The sequence below is a fragment of the Bos javanicus genome, chromosome 24 (genome assembly GCF_032452875.1).
Source record: "Bos javanicus breed banteng chromosome 24, ARS-OSU_banteng_1.0, whole genome shotgun sequence".
Classification (NCBI taxonomy): Eukaryota; Metazoa; Chordata; class Mammalia; order Artiodactyla; family Bovidae; genus Bos; species Bos javanicus.
In genome coordinates, this window is record NC_083891.1 from 46574286 (window position 1) to 46593026 (window position 18741).

At 38.3% G+C, this 18741-nt stretch overlaps 1 protein-coding gene across 11 annotated transcripts in view; it reads right to left on the reverse strand.

Moving 5' to 3' along the window:
- PIAS2 (protein inhibitor of activated STAT 2) overlaps nucleotides 1-18741 on the reverse strand; it is a 106610-nt gene that overhangs the window by 73503 nt on the left and 14366 nt on the right. Inside the window, exon 2 of one of the 11 annotated variants that reach the window (XM_061400084.1) lies at nucleotides 14137-14225. The exons of 9 other annotated variants lie outside the window; for them this stretch is intronic. The gene's annotated coding sequence lies outside the window, so the exon portion shown is untranslated. Of the gene's footprint in view, nucleotides 1-13149; nucleotides 13226-14136; nucleotides 14226-18741 lie in introns of those variants that run through there. One more of the 11 variants, XM_061400085.1, reaches the window with a different exon arrangement.

Here is an 18741-nt window from a genome sequence, read left to right on the forward strand (position 1 = left end):
GAACCGTAATCCAAAATCCAATAAATTTTTCACCCCAACTCCAATATGAAGGGACAACAGGGTTTCCCAGAGATGGTAAAGCCATCCCTGGGTCGGGAAGATGCCCTGGAGAAGGAAATGACAACCCACTCCAATACTCTTGCCTTGAAAATTCTATAGACGGAGGAGTGTGGGAGGCTACAGTCCATGGTGCCGCAGAGAGTCAGACACAACTGAGCAACTTCACTTAATCACTAAGAAAATTAGGATTTTTTTTAATACTAAAGATAAAAATCACATCATCTTTATTCAGCAGTCAAATTCCTAAAATGACTGAAATTCTCACGTGTAAAACAAGAACTCTGTGGTGTAAAATGAAGACTATATATAGCTGTTCCACATTTCACCTTGTTATTTATTCAACAAACCTAGTAAATTCTTCCTATCATTTACTGCGTGCGTCATAAACCCATCTACTTATGTCATTTTCAGATTCTGAACTTAGAGGTAAACCACACTTGGGTCAGCTTCACCTGTACTGGCCGTACCGTACAAGCACCACGTGACCAGAAAGAGAAGCAAGACCTGTGTCGTCCAAAGCCTTTTCGGAAACCAACCAGCCCCCCTCCTCGGCACTGCATGCCCTACAGCTGCCTGGGATGCCTATTCAACCTGGTCAGTATGCAGGGGCCATACTACAGTTGGCAGTGATTCATAATAATTCCTCTGTTTTGCACTTTTAAGTGTCACTGATAGCCCAAGAACAACTGCTAAAACTCTTTAAAAAAAAAAAACAAAAAAACTCTTCTTGGTATTTAAAACAGTTGTTAGGAATACTTGCCAGTTTTCCAAAATGCAAACAAATTTAAATATATCAAAGTAATCTGAATGTATATGCTGTATCATAATTCTACTTCAAATACTGTCTCCAAATTTCAGATTGTACAGTCAGAGAATATTACATAGTAACCCCAGCAAACACTTTATACTCTTGATCAGTGCAATTCAATAGAAATGGGAACCACATATATAATTTCAAACTATCTGGTGACCACATTAAAATACGTTTTAAATTTACTTTGATAATATGCTTTATTTAATCCAATACATCAAAAGCATTATTTCAACATGTAAACAGTGGTTGCAATTTAAACATAATTTTTTTTTTAAGTGTCAACAAAATCTTTTTTCATACTAAGTTTTCAATACCAAGTGTGTATCTCACACTTGAGTACATCTCAGTTTGGACTAACCCCACTTCAAGGGGTTAGGGGAGGAGTATGGATCTAAATCACACTCTAACAGCAACATATATCACAAGTACCATGATCATTATATTTTAATTTGTTTCACCTCCCCCATGGGTAAAAGGAAGATTTTATTTATCTTACCCTACCCTTGTGCTCTGGCCACCTGATGCAAAGAACCGACTCATTGGAAAAGACCCTAATGCTGGGAAAGACTGAAGGAAGGAGGAGAAGGGGACGACAGAAGTTGAGACGGTTGGATCGCATCACCAACGCAATGGACATGAGTTTGAGTAGGCTCCAGGAGTTGGTGATGGACAGGGAAGTCTGGCTGCTGCAGTCCATGGGGTCACAAAGAGTGACCATCAGTTCAGTTGGAGTGACTATCAGTTCAGCTGGAGTGACTGAACTGAACTGATCCCCTATGCTCAGGACAACAAAGATGGAAAACAAGAGAATCTGGGGCCTATCTAATGGCACATCAGTTAAGAGTCACAGTTTCAGGCATATAAAGACTATGACAGCTTTTCAGGAAGTTTCCTCCCAAGCAAGAAATGCAATGCCTCTTTCCCAAAGTCATCAATCTTAAAAAATACTTCAACTGAAATCTACTTATACTACAGTAGCACAAATAACATTAAATCTAACAACACTAGCGTTAGCTGAACTAGTTGTTAGGAGAACACTAACAACAAAAACAATGAACAATGACAGTCCTACAGACATACGCTACCTGTGAGTCTTTATAAAGAAACCAAACTAACTCAGAATTCACAGCATCTCTCCTTACCCTTATTTTCAGGTAATTCTTCATTTTAAGGAAACTTGTTTTACAGAAATGACAAAATAGACCACAAGGCATTCTAAAGCTTGACTTTCAAAAAGGAATTTCTGGGAGGTCTCATAATACTTATTTTCAATGGGAATTTTATTTGGCAAAGAATGCTAATGTACTTGGTCTAACATCTATTGTAAATACACAAATGAAAAAGAATAAGGAGATAGAATGCAGAATTACAGTATTGTGAAGCAAAACAGAAATCCCCAGGTTTGGAGAGGTGCAAGGAAACAACAACAGGAGACAGGGCAGCCTTTGCCCTGCAAAATGCTGCCAAGATATCCTACTGCAGGCATCTGCTCAAAGACGATGGCTCTGAGAGTCCACAGTGTCCTGTGGAAAACTTCACACCAGCAATCAGTAGCTGAAGGTCCCAGATTCAGAACTCAGGACACTGGAGGTCACACCATCTTTCTGGTAATTTCTAGTTTAAAACAACAAAACTCTCCCTTTATTTAGCATTTACTATTAAGATATCCCCTAAGAAGCTTAATCAGTCAACTCCAATGAACATGTGTTTCTTGGCAAACATTGCTGGATCCTGCTTCTTCTTCAAGTTATGCCTTTTTAAAAAAATATCTGTCTTCAACCAATTTCAGCAGTCACCAGGTAAGGTGAGCCTGCTATGAATACTACCATAAATGGGTTTCAGCTACTGTTTTCCACCAACCTCTGATGTCAGTGTTTTTAATAACACTCCTTTTCAGGTGGATTTTATCCAGTCCATCCTGCCTGCTTCCAAGTCTGCCCTCTAATACTTCAGTTACAATGCTGTGCTGCTACAGAGAAATTTCTCAATCAATGTTTGTGGACTGACTTTGAGAAAATTCATGAACTATGCCGGCATGACTGATTTTTAAAAAAGATAATCTGATTGCTAAGGAAGAGCTAATTGGTTCAATAAAGTTAATCTAGGTTAACTGACATTCAATTAAGACTACAAATGTAAAACAAGCTTTTTCACTGTCAAAATTATTTAAAAAACTTAAAGCTGGAACTTTATACAACTGAACATTACATATAGGACTGAAGGCAAGTTGACGGTGCTATGTGAGCCCAAAAAAGCACAGAATTTGGCGAAGCTATAGCGGGTTAGACGTCACGGTAAAGATCAATTCAGCTCTGTAGATCCTCCATCTGCTATGACATATAATATAGGGAAAGGAGAAGAGCTGCTGAGGCAAACTGACCAATCACGTTATTAATATCGCCTTTTCCAGATACAGTATTAAAACAATCTACACCTGCATTTATAAGCAGGGATGCATTAAAAAAATCAGATACGTCATCAATCCATCAAAGGCACGATTAAGCTGATGCCGTAAGAAAGACTACTACGGCAAATTAGAAAGATAGATGCAATTCCAGAAGTCATAGGAGACCTCAATTCCTGGGCCTTACTCCTGTGAGATCATGTAATCCCTATGATTAAATCCCATTTTCCTTGAGATATTTGAAATGGATCTCTTCTTTACAACACACTGATCTCCTAAACACCTTCTTTTTGTACAAGATTTAAAATAAAGAAGTCAGTTCAAGAAGCAAAAGAAGTCGACAACAAACACACCCTAGAAAACAGTGACAAATTAAGATACAAGAAAACATGACTTAGAAAGCAAAATACTAAAAGTCTATAAATTCAATCTGGAAAAAGCGGGAAGAAAACAAATACAGTCCTAAGAATGAGAAGAGAAACATAAAGACTACAAATACTAAGCAAATTTCTTTAAGAGAACAGCACATGCTGTTATCAGATCAGATCAGTCCCTCAGTTGTGTCTGACTCTTTGCAACTCCATGAATCGCAGCACGCCCCCTCCCTGTCCATCACCAACTCCCGGAGTTCACTCAGACTCACGTCCATCGAGTCAGTGATGCCATCCAGCCATCTCATCCTCTGTCATCCCCTTCTCCTCCTGCCCCCAATCCCTCCCAGCATCAGAGTCTTTTCCAATGAGTCAACTCTTCACATGAGGTGGCCAAAGTACTGGAGTTTCAGCTTTAGCATCATTCCTTTCAAAGAACACCCAGGACCAATCTCCTTTAGAATGGATTGATTGGATCTCCTTGCAGTCCAAGGGACTCTCAAGAGTCTTCTCCAACACCACAGTTCTAAAGCATCAATTCTTTGGCGCTCAGCCTTCTTCACAGTCCAACTCTCACATCCATACATGACCACAGGAAAAACCATAGCCTTCACTAGACGAACCTTTGTTGGCAAAGTAATGTCTCTGCTTTTGAATATGCTATCTAGGTTGGTCATAAAACTTCCCTTCCAAGGAGTAAGCGTCTTTTAATTTCATGGCTGCAGTCACCATCTGTAGTGATTTTGGAGCCCCCTAAAATAAAGTCTGACACTGTTTCCACTGTTTCCCCATCTATTTCCCATGAAGTGATGGGACTGGATGCCATGACCTTCGTTTTCTGAATGTTGAGCTTTAAGCCAACTTTTTCACTCTCCACTTTCACTTTCAACAAGAGGCTTTTGAGTTCCTCTTCACTTTCTGCCATAAGGGTGGTGTCATCTGCGTATCTGAGGTTATTGATATTTCTCCCGGCAATCTTGATTCCAGCTTGTGTTTCTTCCAGTCCAGCGTTTCTCATGATGTACTCTGCATAGAAGTTAAATAAACAGGGTGACAATATACAGCCTTGACATACTCCTTTTCCTATTTGGAACCAGTCTGTTGTTCCATGCCCAGTACTAACTGTTGCTTCCTGACCTGCATACAAATTTCTCAAGAGGCAGATCAGGTGGTCTGGTATTCCCATCTCTTTCAGAATTTTCCACAGTTTATTGTGAGCCACACAGTCAAAGACTTTGGCATAGTCAATAAAGCAGAAATAGATGTTTTTCTGGAACTTTCTTGCTTTTTCCATGATCCAGCGGATGTTGGCAATTTGATCTCTGGTTCCTCTGCCTTTTCTAAAACCAGCTTGAACATCAGGAAGTTCACGGTTCACATATTGCTGAAGCCTGGCTTGGAGAACCTTGAGCATTACTTTACTAGCGTGTGAGATGAGTGCAATTGTGCGGTAGTTTGAGCATTCTTTGGCATTGCCTTTCTTTGGGATTGGAATGAAAACTGACCTTTTCCAGTCCTGTGGCCACTGCTGAGTTTTCCAAATGTGCTGGCATATTGACTGCAGCACTTTCACAGCATCATCTTTCAGGATTTGGAATAGCTCCACTGGAATTCCATCACCTCCACTAGCTTTGTTTGTAGTGATGCTTTCTAAGGCCCACTTAACTTCACATTCCAGGATGTCTGGCTCTAGGTCAGTGATCACACCATCGTGATTATCTGGGTCGTGAAGATCTTTTTGTACAGTTCTTCTGTGTATTCTTGCCATCTCTTCTTAATATCTTCTGCTTCTGTTAGGTCCATACCATTTCTGTCCTTTATCGAGCTCATCTTTGCATGAAATGTTCCTTTAGTCTAACTTAAAGACAAAGTTATTTCCTAGAAAAATATGTTACTCAATCTGATTCAAGGAGTATTATCTTTGTCCTGCTCTACTTCCAAAATTATCTGCCTAGACAAAATAGCTTAGTAAATAAATTCCTCTACCTCTTCAAGGGAAAAATGGAATTTCTTCCTTAAACTATTCAAGAGCTTAAGAATCAGAAAATCAAATACACGCTAGAAAACAAACATGGAAAAAATTACTGAACACAAAACACGAACTTTTAAAATATTACTGTATTTCAAACTTCAGCAGGTAAGTCCACGCATCCAACCAAAATTTCAGAGAAAAGCTGATGAAACAGGGATCCAGGATACCACCCATTCTGTCATCTCCCAAGACAGATGATAAGGCATCTTCTGGTAACACAGTAATGTTTCCTATGAGCACAGACATAAAAGCCTCAAAGTACCTAAAATATAATTTAATCTAGGAAAATAAAAATGGCTTAAGATAAATTCAATAAATTACTTGGTTAAAATGACTTCACATACTCAAATATTTACAGATAAAACTTCTATAAAGTACACGGAATTTGTTAAAATCATTTGGGGAGAGTAGATGAGGACATACACGATGCTTTTGGCAGGAAAGCTATGACAAACCTAGACAGTGTGCTGAAAAACAGAGACATCACACTGCCTATAGTTAAGGCTCTGGTCTTCCCAGTGGTCAAATACAGTGGTGAGAGCTGGACCGTAAAGAAGGCAGAGTGCCAAAGAATTGATGTCTTCGAACTGTCCTGCTGGAGAAGACACCTGAGAGTCCCTTGGACAGCAAAGACATCAAACCAGTTAATCTTAAAGAAAATCAACCCTGAATATTCATTGGAAGGACTGATGCTGAAGCTCCAGTGTTCTGGTCACCTGACATGAACAGCCAACTCACTGGAAAAGTCTCTGATGCTGGGAAAGACTGAGGACAGAAGGAGAAGAGGGCATCAGAGAATCCTATAGCTGGGTGATATCACCGATGCAATGGACATGAACTTGGGCAAACTCTGGGAGATAGTGAGGGACAGGGAGGCCTGGCATACTGCAGTACAAACAGACACAACCGGGCAACGTGAAAAAAGACCCAAGTTGATAATACAAGGTATGGGATACACAGAGAATTCTCTACCTTTATCACCTAGAAAGTTTCCGTAATAAAAAGTTTGCATGACAAGGGCAAACTGGTGGGGTACATGGCACTATCTATTCAAGTTTCCTATTAAACTTAAAGTATTCTATATTCATTAGAACAAAAAAAAAAAAAAAGTCATTTGTTTGAATCTAGGATAAAGAGATTGTGATCTAAATATCATTTCCCACCAAAAAAAAAAAAAAAGCTCAGGCTCCTTGGGGAAATGTCTAACTGCAAGTCTGAAAATGCACAAGACATGCCTAGAACAGCCTATGCAGAAAACAAATTATCAAGGACTACTGAAATCCTGTCAGAAGGACACAAAACAACTCAGCAGCCCAGGACAAGCTGATGTGAGCAGCAAAAAGTCTAACACTGCATCAGATTCAAATATCAAGTATATGAAAAATCATTTGTACATAATGGTACTTTAAACAACTCACTGATCTCCTTTAGAAAACATTGGGAAACCAACTCATTAGTATTCTGAAAGTGGATAAGGTAAGAAGAAAAACAATACAAAAAGATTTACCGGCTCAAAAAAATGCATGTGATTAGCTAGATAAATGCTATTCAGTTCAGTTCAGTTCAGTTCAGTCGCTCAGTCGTGTCCGACTCTTTGCGACCCCATGAATCGCAGCACGCCAGGCCTCCCTGGCCATCACCAACTCCCGGAGTTCACTCAGACTCACGTCCATCGAGTCAGTGATGCCATCCAGCCATCTCATCCTCTGTCGTCCCCTTCTCCTCCTGCCCCCAATCCCTCCCAGCATCAAGAGTCTTTTCCAATGAGTCAACTCTTCTCATGAGGTGGCCAAAGTATTGGAGTTTCAGCTTTAGCATCATTCCTTCCAAAGAAATCCCAGGGCTGATCTCCTTCAGAATGGACTGGTTGGATCTCCTTGCAGTCCAAGGGACTCTCAAGAGTCTTCTCCAACAACACAGTTCAAAAGCATCAATTCTTCGGCGCTCAGCCTTCTTCACAGTCCAACTCTCACATCCATACATGACCACAGGAAAAACCATAGCCTTGACTAGACGGACCTTTGTTGGCAAAGTAATGTCTCTGCTTTTGAATATGCTATCTAGGTTGGCTATCTAGGTTGGTCATCACTTTCCTTCCAAGGAGCAAGTGTCTTTTAATTTCATGGCTGCAGTCACCATTTGCAGTGATTTTTGAGCCCCCAAAAATAAAGTCTGCCACTATTTCCACTGTTTCCCCATCTATTTCCCATGAACTGATGGGACTGAATGCCATGATCTTCATTTTCTGAATGTGGAGCTTTAAGCCAACTTTTTCACTCTCCACTTTCATCAAGAGGCTTTTGAGTTCCTCTTCACTTTCTGCCTTAAGGGTGGTATCATCTGCATATCTGAGGTGATTGATATTTCTCCCGGCAATCTTGATTCCAGCTTGTGTTTCTTCCAGTCCAGCGTTTCTCATGATGTACTCTGCATAGAAGTTAAATAAGCAGGGTGACAATGTACAGCCTTGAGGAACTCCTTTTCCTATTTGGAACCAGTCTGTTGTTCCATGTCCAGTACTAACTGTTGCTTCCTGACCTGCATACAGATTTCTCAAGAGGCAGATCAGGTGGTCTGGTGTTCCCACCTCTTTCAGAATTTTCCACAGTTTCTTGTGATCCACACAGTCAAAGGCTTTGGCATAGTCAATAAAGCAGAAATAGATGTTTTTCTGGAACTCTCTTGCTTTTTCCATGATGCAGTGGATGTTGGCAATTTGATCTCTGGTTGATACACAAGTAAATGTGGTTTGGACTATGAATTTCAAATCATTATAACTAGGCTCAAACACATCTTTATTAATCAAAATAGGAATTGTTACAATCAACACATTTTGCCTACAAGAAATGTTTGTTTATTCTTCTAGCAAAAAAACCCTGCTTCAGAATTGGACGATCTCTTGGAAAGCATTTTCTGCCTCCTGCTGGTTGTGGAAACACTTTGCCTGCAAAAAGTGGTCGAGATGCTTGAAGAAGTGATAGTCGATCGGCGAGAGGGCAGGTGAATACGGTGAATGAGGCAAAACTTGGTCCCCAATTCATTCAAATTCTGAAATGTTGGTTGTGCACTGCCATGGAGAAGAATTGGGCTCAATCTCTTGACCAATGCTGGCTGTAGGAGCTGCAGTTTTCGGCACATCTCAACAATTTGCTGAGCACACTTCTCAGATGTAATGGTTTCACTGGGATTCAGAAAGCTCTAGAGAATCAGCCTAGCAGCAGACCACCAGACAGTGACCAGGACCTGTTTTGGGTAGAAGTTTGGCTCAGGATGTGCTTTGGAGCTTCTTCTTGGTCCAACCACTGAGCTGGACATCACCAGTTGTTGTACAAAATCCACTTTCCGTTGCACGTCACAGTCCAATCGAGAAATGGTTCGTTGTTGTTGAGTAGGATAAGAGAAGATGACACTTCAAAATGATGACTTTTTTTTGATTTGTGGTCAGCCCACGAGGCGCCCACTTAATGAGCTTTTTCACCTTTCCAGCTTGCTTCAAGTGCTGAACAACCAGAGAATGGTCGATGCTGAGTTCTTCAGCAACTTCTTGCATAGTTGTAAGAGGATCAGCTTTGAGGACTGCTCTCAGTTGGTCACTGTCAACTTCTAATGGCCAGCCACTGCACTCCTCAACTTCAAGGCTCTCGTTTCCTTTGCGAAACTTGCGGAATCATCCCTGCGTCATACGTTCGCTAGCAGTTCCTGGGTTAAATGACTGTTGATGCTGTGAGTTGTCTCCGCTGCTTTACACCCACCCTTATGGCAGAGAACAAAGAGAAACTAAAGAGCCTCTTGATGAAGGTGAAAGAGGAGACTGGAAAAGCTGGCTTAAGACTCAGCATTCAAAACACTAAGATCATGGCATCCAGTCCCATCAATCACTTCATGGCAAATAGATGGGAAACAATAGAAAGAGTGACAAACTTTATTTTCCTGAACTCCAAAGTCACTATGGACGGTGACTGCAGCCACGAAATTAAAAGAAGCATACTCCTTGGAAGAAAAGCTATGACAAACCTAGACAGCATATTAAAAAACAGATACATCACTTTCACTTTTCACTTTCATGCATTGGAGAAGGAAATGGCAACCCACTCCAGTGTTCTTGCCTGGAGAAGCCCAGGGACGGGGGAGCCTGGTGGGCTGCCGTCTATGGGGTTGCACAGAGACGGACACAACTGAAGTGACTTAGCAGCAGTAGCAACACACTGAACAGCAAGTAAAAGCCCACCATGGCTGAACCACAGTAATCTAAAGGAATGCGTATTATGAAAGCAGGATAAGCAAAGAAACTGACAAACCCGGGGAGGGAGGGAAATAACCTGAACAAACATTTACTGGATAAAATTATAGTATGAAACATGTGAGGCTAAGAAAAGACAAAAGTGCTGGGCAAGATGGCATGCCTGAATGTTGGTAGACGTGGTAAGCAGTTTAAAACATTCTACAGCAAAGGAAGAAAAATACAGTAATTTTAGATTTATATATAAAGTTTCAAGAGAAAATTAATTAAACTCCAAGAGTTTGTGAGAAAGCAAAAAAAAAAAAAAATGTATTTCACAACTAGTAAAATGGAGAAACATGAAAAAGAAAAAAAAAGACAGCAAGAAAACAGATGAGGAAACAAAATGCAGAAAAAGAAACATGCTCAAACTAAAGGTGTAGAAATAAATACAAATATATCAATAATCCCAACAAATGAAAATGAAATACTTCCCAATTAAAATAGCCATTAAGGGATATCACTACAGAAATCACAGCATCAAAAATATGGGAATACTAAGAACAACTCTACACACATGAATTTGTCAACTGAGTTGAAATGGATCAATTCCTTGAAAAATACAAACTATCAAAATTCACCCAATATGAAATAGATAATTTGACTACTCCATCTAATTAGGAAATTTAGCTCTTAATTTAAAAAAATAATTAAAAAAAAAAAATTACCACACCCAGATCATTTTACCAGAGAATTCTACTCAACATTTAAATAAGAATCAGTACCAATTCTACATAATTACTTCTGGAAAACAATATCAGAGATTTCCAAATTTATTTTATGAAGTTGTAACAGACTGATAACAAAACCAAACAAAATCAATACAAAAAATGAAAATAAAACCAACATCCTTCACAACTGTAGATGCTAAAATCTTCAAGTATTAGCAAACAGATTTCAGCAATATATAAAAAGAATACTAAGACCAAGTGAAGTGTTTATTCCCGGAATAAACAGTCAGCTCAATGTCTGAAATCACAGAAGTACACCATACTAACAGCTTAAGTAAAATCACATGATTATACATATATGTGTGTGTGTGTATCAATGAAGAAAAAAGCATGTGACAAATTCAACAACCACTCATGATAAAAATTCTCAGAAAAAAAGGAATACAGGAGAACCACCTCACCTTGACAAAAAGCACCTACAAAAAAAACTATAGCTCATGGTGGAAAAAAATGAATGCTTCTCCCTAAGACTGGGAATGAGGCAAGGATGTGCTGGAAGTTCTAGCTAGTGGAATGAGACCAACGAAAGAAAAGACACAGCGATTGAAAGAAAAAAACAAAACTGCCTGTACTGGCAGATTCCAAGGAGTATGCAAAACAATTACTAGAATTAATAACTGGGGATTTCTCTCGTGGTTCCAGTGGTTAAGAATCCACCCTACAATGCAGGGGACACAGGTTTGATACCTAGTCAGGGAACTAAGATCCCACGTGACATGGAGCAACCAAGCCCACGTTACAACTGCTGAGCCCACATGTGCTACAACTAGAGAGTCTGCACCACTGTGAAAGATCCCCAGCGCCACTGCTAAGACTTGACACAGCCAAACATAAATAATAAAAAATTTTTAACTGTTTAGAGAGAGAGAGAGAATTAATAATTGAGTCCATCAAGGTCACAGGATACAAAAGCCAACACACAAATACAATCACACCTCTATATACTAACAAAGAATATGCGGAAACAAGTAAAACACACAATACTATTTATAATCACTCCAAAGAAAATGAAAATATGTACCGTCAAAACTATAACAAAACACATACAGGTCTTGTATGCTGTTAACTACAAAACACTAATGAAAGAAGTCTGCTGCTACCCCATAGACGGCAGCCCACCAGGCTCCGCCATCCCTAGGGTTCTCCAGGCAAGAACACTGGAGTGGGTTGCCATTTCCTTCTCCAATGCGTGAGAGAGAAAAGTGAAAGTGAAGTCGCTCAGTCGTGTTCGACTCTTTGCGACCCCATGGACTGCAGCCTACCAGGCTCCTCCGGCCATGGGATTTTCCAGGCAAGAGTACTGGAGTGGGGTGCCATTGCCTTCTCCGGAAAGAAGTCTAAAAAGTGCTAAATAAATGGATCCCTTGTGCACTGGAACAAGGAACAAAACAACAAAATCGATTTTCCCTATGTCAAGTCACAGATTTAAGACAATTCCTACCCGAGTCTCACCAAAGCGTTTTATAGATATACATGAGGTTATTCTAAAATTTGTATGGAAAGGCAAAGGAACTAGAGATTAAGGGGATGGAAAGGAAATAGGTGTGGCTATAAAAACAATAATATGAGTGATGCTTGTGGTGATGGAAATGGTCTGTACCTTGTGTCAATGTCAATACCCTGACTGTGCTATTGTACTACAGTTTAGCAAGGCGTTATCAACGGGGTACCTGGATAAAGAGGACACAGATGTCTCTGTTGCCTCTGTATTCCTTCTGGCAATTGTCAGCGAATTAACAATTATCTTAATAAAAAATTTAAAGTATAAAGACCAACATTATTACAGCAGATTAATTTTTTAATTCAATACCACGACATTCATAAGAGATAAAACTAAAATAAAAGAACACAAAAATGTAGGAGGGGAAATTTTAAAAATCAGGCAGAATAAGATGGCCTAAAAATAAATAAATAAATAATAGGTATGTTAATATCAAACAACAGTATGTAACTGAAAAAGCATTATTAGATATAAAGAGGAACTACAGAGAGTAAAAGTTTCAATTCAACAGCAATATGATAAATTCAAATTTTCATGTACTAGTAACAATTATAAAATGTCTTTTAAAAAGCTGATATAAACTACAAAGAAAATTGAAAAATAATTCTAGCAGAAGAATAACATCTATTCTTAAAAAACAAAGATACAAGATTCTAACAATAGAATTAACAAGTCTAATACTAGACACACATAAAATTTTTCACCAACAACTATAAAATACACTGTTTTCAAATACAAAAAAACTCTCCAAATTCAAGAAGTCTCAACAGATTTCCAAGGACTGTATCCCCATAGATCACACTACCTAGCCACAACACACATCAATGACCAAATTAACTAAAAGAATGCCAGCATGTTTAGAAATAAAACTTTTAAAATATTTTTATTTATTTATTTGCACCAAGTCTTAGCTGCAGGACATGGGATCTTTACTTGGGGCATGCAGGATCTAGTTACCCGACCAGGGAGAGACCCAGGGCTCTCTGCATTGGGAGCTTTGGAGTCTTAGCCACAGGACCACCAGGCAAGTCCTCTGCAAATAAAAGTTTTAAAGAACTCATAAATTAAGAATTCATCCCTTGTGTGATTCAGGGAAAGCAAATACATAGCTATTCATGATCTTAAATGTCTATTAAAATGCTGAAAATTAATAAGCAAGTCATCCAACTTAAGAAATTAGAAAAATAGAAATAAACCCAACAGAAATAAAGAACAGAAATTAAGGAGGGAAAGGATACGTTAAAGAGCATATAAAAGACAGAAACTTGATTATCTGAAAGGGTTGTTTTTTTTTTAATTGGCATTTTTAGCTTTTAAAACTAAGCAAGAAAAAGGCAGCACTAAAAAAAAAGATTAAAAGGACATTAACTACAAATCTGCCATAAACTCAAGAATGTGGATGAAATGGACAACTTTCTATTAAAGTATAACCTACCAATATCAGTTTGAAAATTGAAAATACGAGCAATCCTGTAACCAAAGCAACTGAGTCAGTGATTAAGATGTGTCCCAATTGTACAAGGAAGTTCTACCAAACACTCAAGAAACAAATCTTTCTAATCTCACATAAACTCCTCCAAAAGAAAGAGGAAAAGTATATATACTTTCTTATGAGGAAATATTACTCATTATTAAAGCCAAAATCGTGCGTTAACTATATTCAAACTGAGTCCAATAATGGAAAAAAGGGACAGACCAGGGTAGACTTAATATTCGAAACACAAATTTGGTTTAAATATTAGAAAACAAATCAGTGTATTTCATCACGTTAATAGGTTAACAGAAGAAAAACATAAGACCCTCTCAAAAGATGCAGAAAAAGTTTGTGATAAAATTCAACATCCATTCATTCTTCTTTTCAATTAGCAAACTTGCAATAGGAAGGAACATCCTTAACCTGAAAAGATTATCTACAATAAACCTACAGCAAGCATCATACTTAACTGTGAAACTCTGAAAGCATTCCCTTTAAAATCAGGAACAAGATCACGATGCCCCCATCACCGCTTCTATTCAACATTGTACTGGAGATCCTAGCCAGCACATTAAGACAAGAAAAAGAAAGAAGAAAAAAAAAAGCATAAGAATTGGAAAGGAGGAAACAAAGAGGTCATTATTCACAGATCTGTCTACGCAGAAAATCCAAAAGAATTCTATATACAATTTATCACAATTAGAACAATACCAAGTCCATTATACAAAGTCAAATTGTACTTCTTTACACCAGCAAGGTAGAAAATATAATTTTTAAAGATACCGTTACTGATTTGACACAAAAATAAGGCACCTAGAAATAAATCTAACAAAATACTTGCAATCGTTTTTTGAAACTGTTAGAAGAAAATTATAAAAACTTTATTGAATTAGACTGTAAAAGACCTAAGTGAATGAATATTGCCACGTTCATGCTTAAGAAACAATAACAAAATGTCAGTTTCCTTCAAATTGGTTTACAAATTCAATGCATTTCCCATCAAAACCCCAACAGCTGTGCACGTATCTACAGAACTTTAAAAACTGATCCTAAAATTATATGGAGGAGCAAACCACCAAGAAGTTTTGAGGAGCTACAAGGCAGGAGGACTTGGCCTACTTCTGTGTCCCTCAATGACTGACTAGATGGTTTCATACCAACTCTATGAAAACTTTAAAACTGAACATAATTTAAGAAAAAATAAATTGTTGGAAGGCAAGAAGCACAACAAAGGCAGTAAGAACCTGGAAGGCCAAGACTGTGGAAAGAAGGGAAGCCTAGAATATGGAATCTAATATTTGATGCCTCTTTTCCCCTGGAGATACCTGCCAAAGGAAAGGGGGCAATGGGGAAGTTAAGAAATCAAACAGAACTTTAAATACACTTATAGGGCTGGGAAAACTGAGAAGATATTTGCAAAATACAACATACAAGCCCTGGTATCTGGGATACGTTAATAAACTCCTACAAATCAGTATGAAAAAGACAGATGGCCCAATACAAAAATGGGAAAAGACTTAGCAAGCCACCCCACAAAAGACCAATAAGTGTATTAAAAAGGGCTTAACATCGTTAATCATTATGGAATTCAAATGAAAACCAGTGAACATCCACCAAAATGTCTAAAATTAAAAGGATGGATGAGAAAGCACAAGAAGCAACTGGAACTCTATTACTTTGCTAGCGGAAGGAAATTAACAAAAAACTACAACTGTATACAACAATACGGATGAATCTCGCAAACAAAACTGAGAAGAAAAAATGAGACACAAAAAATATACACTACACTATACAGGTCCATTTAAATAAGATTCAAAAAACAAGCAAAACTAGTGTAAGATGTTCAAGTCTGGCCAGTAGGTATCTTCTGAGGAGGAGGAGGTTAGTCACTGGGAAAGGACTCCTGGGAATGGATGCCAGTCATGTTCTATTTCTTGCTGTGCTCTGCTTACTTACATATGCCCTATAGCAGTAGAAGTCTGTTTTTATGGGAGCTGTTAAAAAGTTAAAGTAATTAAAACTATGTGATGGTGCTGCAGACTAAGAAACTCGTCTAGAAAGTCTAGATAGATTCAATCGTGGAACTACTACAAATCAGGAGGAAATTTTTTAAAAAAACTGAGCCATAAAAGGGAACGAATTTGAGTCAGCTGAACTGATGTGGATGAACCTTGAGCCTATTATACAGAATGAATAAAGTCAGGAGGAGAAAAACAAATACTGTATATCAATGCATATATATGGGACCTAGAAAAAACGGTACTGATGAACCTATATGCAGGGCAGAAACAGAGACACAGAAGTATAGAACAGACTTGTGGACACAGTCTGGAAAGGAGAGGGTCTGATGAACTGAGAGCGTTGAAAAATACACGTTACCAATGTAGACAACGGACTTGTGAACACAGCAGAGGAAGGAGAGGGCGGGACAGACTGACAGAGCGGCACTGAAGCATATACACTGCCATGTGTAAAACACATAACTTGTAGGAAGTTGCTTAAAACAAGGAACTCAATCCTGTGTCTGTGACAACTTAGAGGGGTGGGATGGGGGAGAGGAAGGGAGGCTGAAGAGGGAGGGAATCTATGTGTACCCAGAGCCGATTCATAACGCTGTACAGCAGAAACCAACACAACACTGTAAAGCAACTCTACCCCAATAAAAATATATATATTAAAAAAAAAAAAAAGAAACCTAGTACAAACATGGGCAAAAGACATGAATAGAATCTCAGATGAGGGAAGAACACGTTAACCAGCACAGTAAAAGATGCTCAAACTCATTAGCAAAAATCAAAAAATTGAAAACTAAAAAGTGATATTTTATACTCTCCAGCAAAAACTTCTGAAGTTTAATAAAAGTGCTAAGTAATGAAAACCTCTACATTACTGGAGGGAGTAAATACTGATACAATACTCTTTAGAAAATAACCTAGCATTATCCAGTATTGTTGAAGATGCAAGTATCTTTAATTCCCACAATGCAATGCTACTCCTAGAATTTCTACAGTAAAACATATTGTATTAAATATTCACATTAAATGAGATCGACAAAGATTACAAATAGCATCGTATCAGTGCAAGTTAACTTTGTTCACAAAGTAAGTTACTTGTGTGTGTGTGTGCCCACACACACATTTTCAGAGCTTTTTGGATTTCAGACATATAGAAGAGAGATTTAGGCGCCTGCTATAGGAGGGGGAAAAAGGAAATTTTTCCAACAAGAAACAATAAACTAGTATTTACATTTACACAATGGAAATTCAAAAACAATGATAAACCAAAACATCCCAAATACATACAGCATTATTCAATTTGTATAAAATTTTAAAACACACACACTAATTATAAAAAATATGCATATATAAAACTTGTGATTTATATATATATAATTTTATATCTATATAATGTGGATGTAATCAGAGAAGGGCACCCTGCTGGTCTAATGAACTATTTCTTAACTAGGATGGTGTGCACATGAATGTTTATTTACCTATACCTTACCTGGTATAAGACCTTCCCTGGTTGCTCAGACAGTAAAGCGTCTGCCTGCAATGCGGGAGGACCTGGGTTCTATCCCTGGGTTGGGAAGATCCCCCAGAGAAGGAAATGGCAACCCACTCCAGTACTCTTGCCTGGTAAATCCCATGGACGGAGGAGCCTGGCTGGCTACAGTCCATGGGGTCGCAAAGTGTCAGACACGACTGAGTGACTTCATTCATTCATTCATTCCCTGGTATAAACAATCTTTTGAATCTATTAAATAATTTAAATATTTAAGTTTATTAATTAGCATGATACACACCAATACATACATCACTAATGAAAGTGAAGTCACTAAGTCGTGTCCGACTCTTTGGGGCCCCATGGACTACAGCTTACCAGGCTCCTCCATCCATGGGATTTTCCAGGCAAGAGTACTGGAGTGGGTTGCCATTTCCTTCTCTAGAGGATCTTCCCAACCCAGGGACTGAACCTGGGTCTCCCACATTGTAGGCAGATGCTTTACCATCTGAGCCACCAGGGAATATTCCCCATTATCAATTCAGAAAACAATCAAGAGGACTTTTTTAAAGGAATTAGAATCCTAAGAGAGTTCAAGATATTTTTCCCCCATAAATCAAGGACAGGTTGCTATTTTAAAAAATGAAGAGGGAGCAGAAAGAAATATAGGATAAAGCTCTTCTAAATCAAAAATATAATCACTAAAATAAATTTTATGGACGAGTTCTAAGACAAGTCAAGGAAATCTTCCAGAATGTAAACAAATAAAACGTCAACTTAGGAAATCTAGCATTTACCTGTCAAGAGTCTCAGAGAAAAGAGGAAAGAAATTATCAAAAAAACAAAAAATAATTCCCCAGACCTGAAAAGCCTTACCACTGAAAAGGTTCCACCAGAAGGAATGAAAAAGGCCCACAACTAAACACAGTTCACAAGCCAAAGATAAGGAGATAACCAAAGGTTGTAAACAAGGCTTCCACAAAAGGATAACCATCAGATTTGCAACAGATCTCATCAGCAATACTGGGTGTTTTAAATTCCAAAAGCAAAGCTTTCAAAATTCAGAAGGAAAAACTGTATTACCAACTTACAATTCTGTATCTAAATTTTCCACTAGGAACAAAAGCAAGTCATTTTTTAAATGTTCAAGAAATCAGAAAGTTTATCACCTGCTTATCGTTTCTAAAACAACTACTTGGGTCAGGGACAGGGATTGGGATACTGGGCTCAGCAGCATATACAGCATGGACAAACAGCACAGGAACTATACTCAATATCCTCTGACAAACCCGAATGGAAAAGAACATGAAAATATAAACAGGTGACTGAGTCACTTGCTGTAGAGCAGAAGCTAACACATTACAAACCAACTATACTTCAACAAAATTAAAAACATAAAACAACTATTCAAAATTATATTCCAGTAAAATCAAAAAGGAGTTTAAAAAAGAGAAAGACATGAGATGCAAACAACAAACCAAACCCAGGAGTGCAATGTAATCTCAGGATAACAGATGTAGAAAGCAAGATCTAGATCTAGAAAGCAGCTCTAGAAAGCAAACTGCCCAATT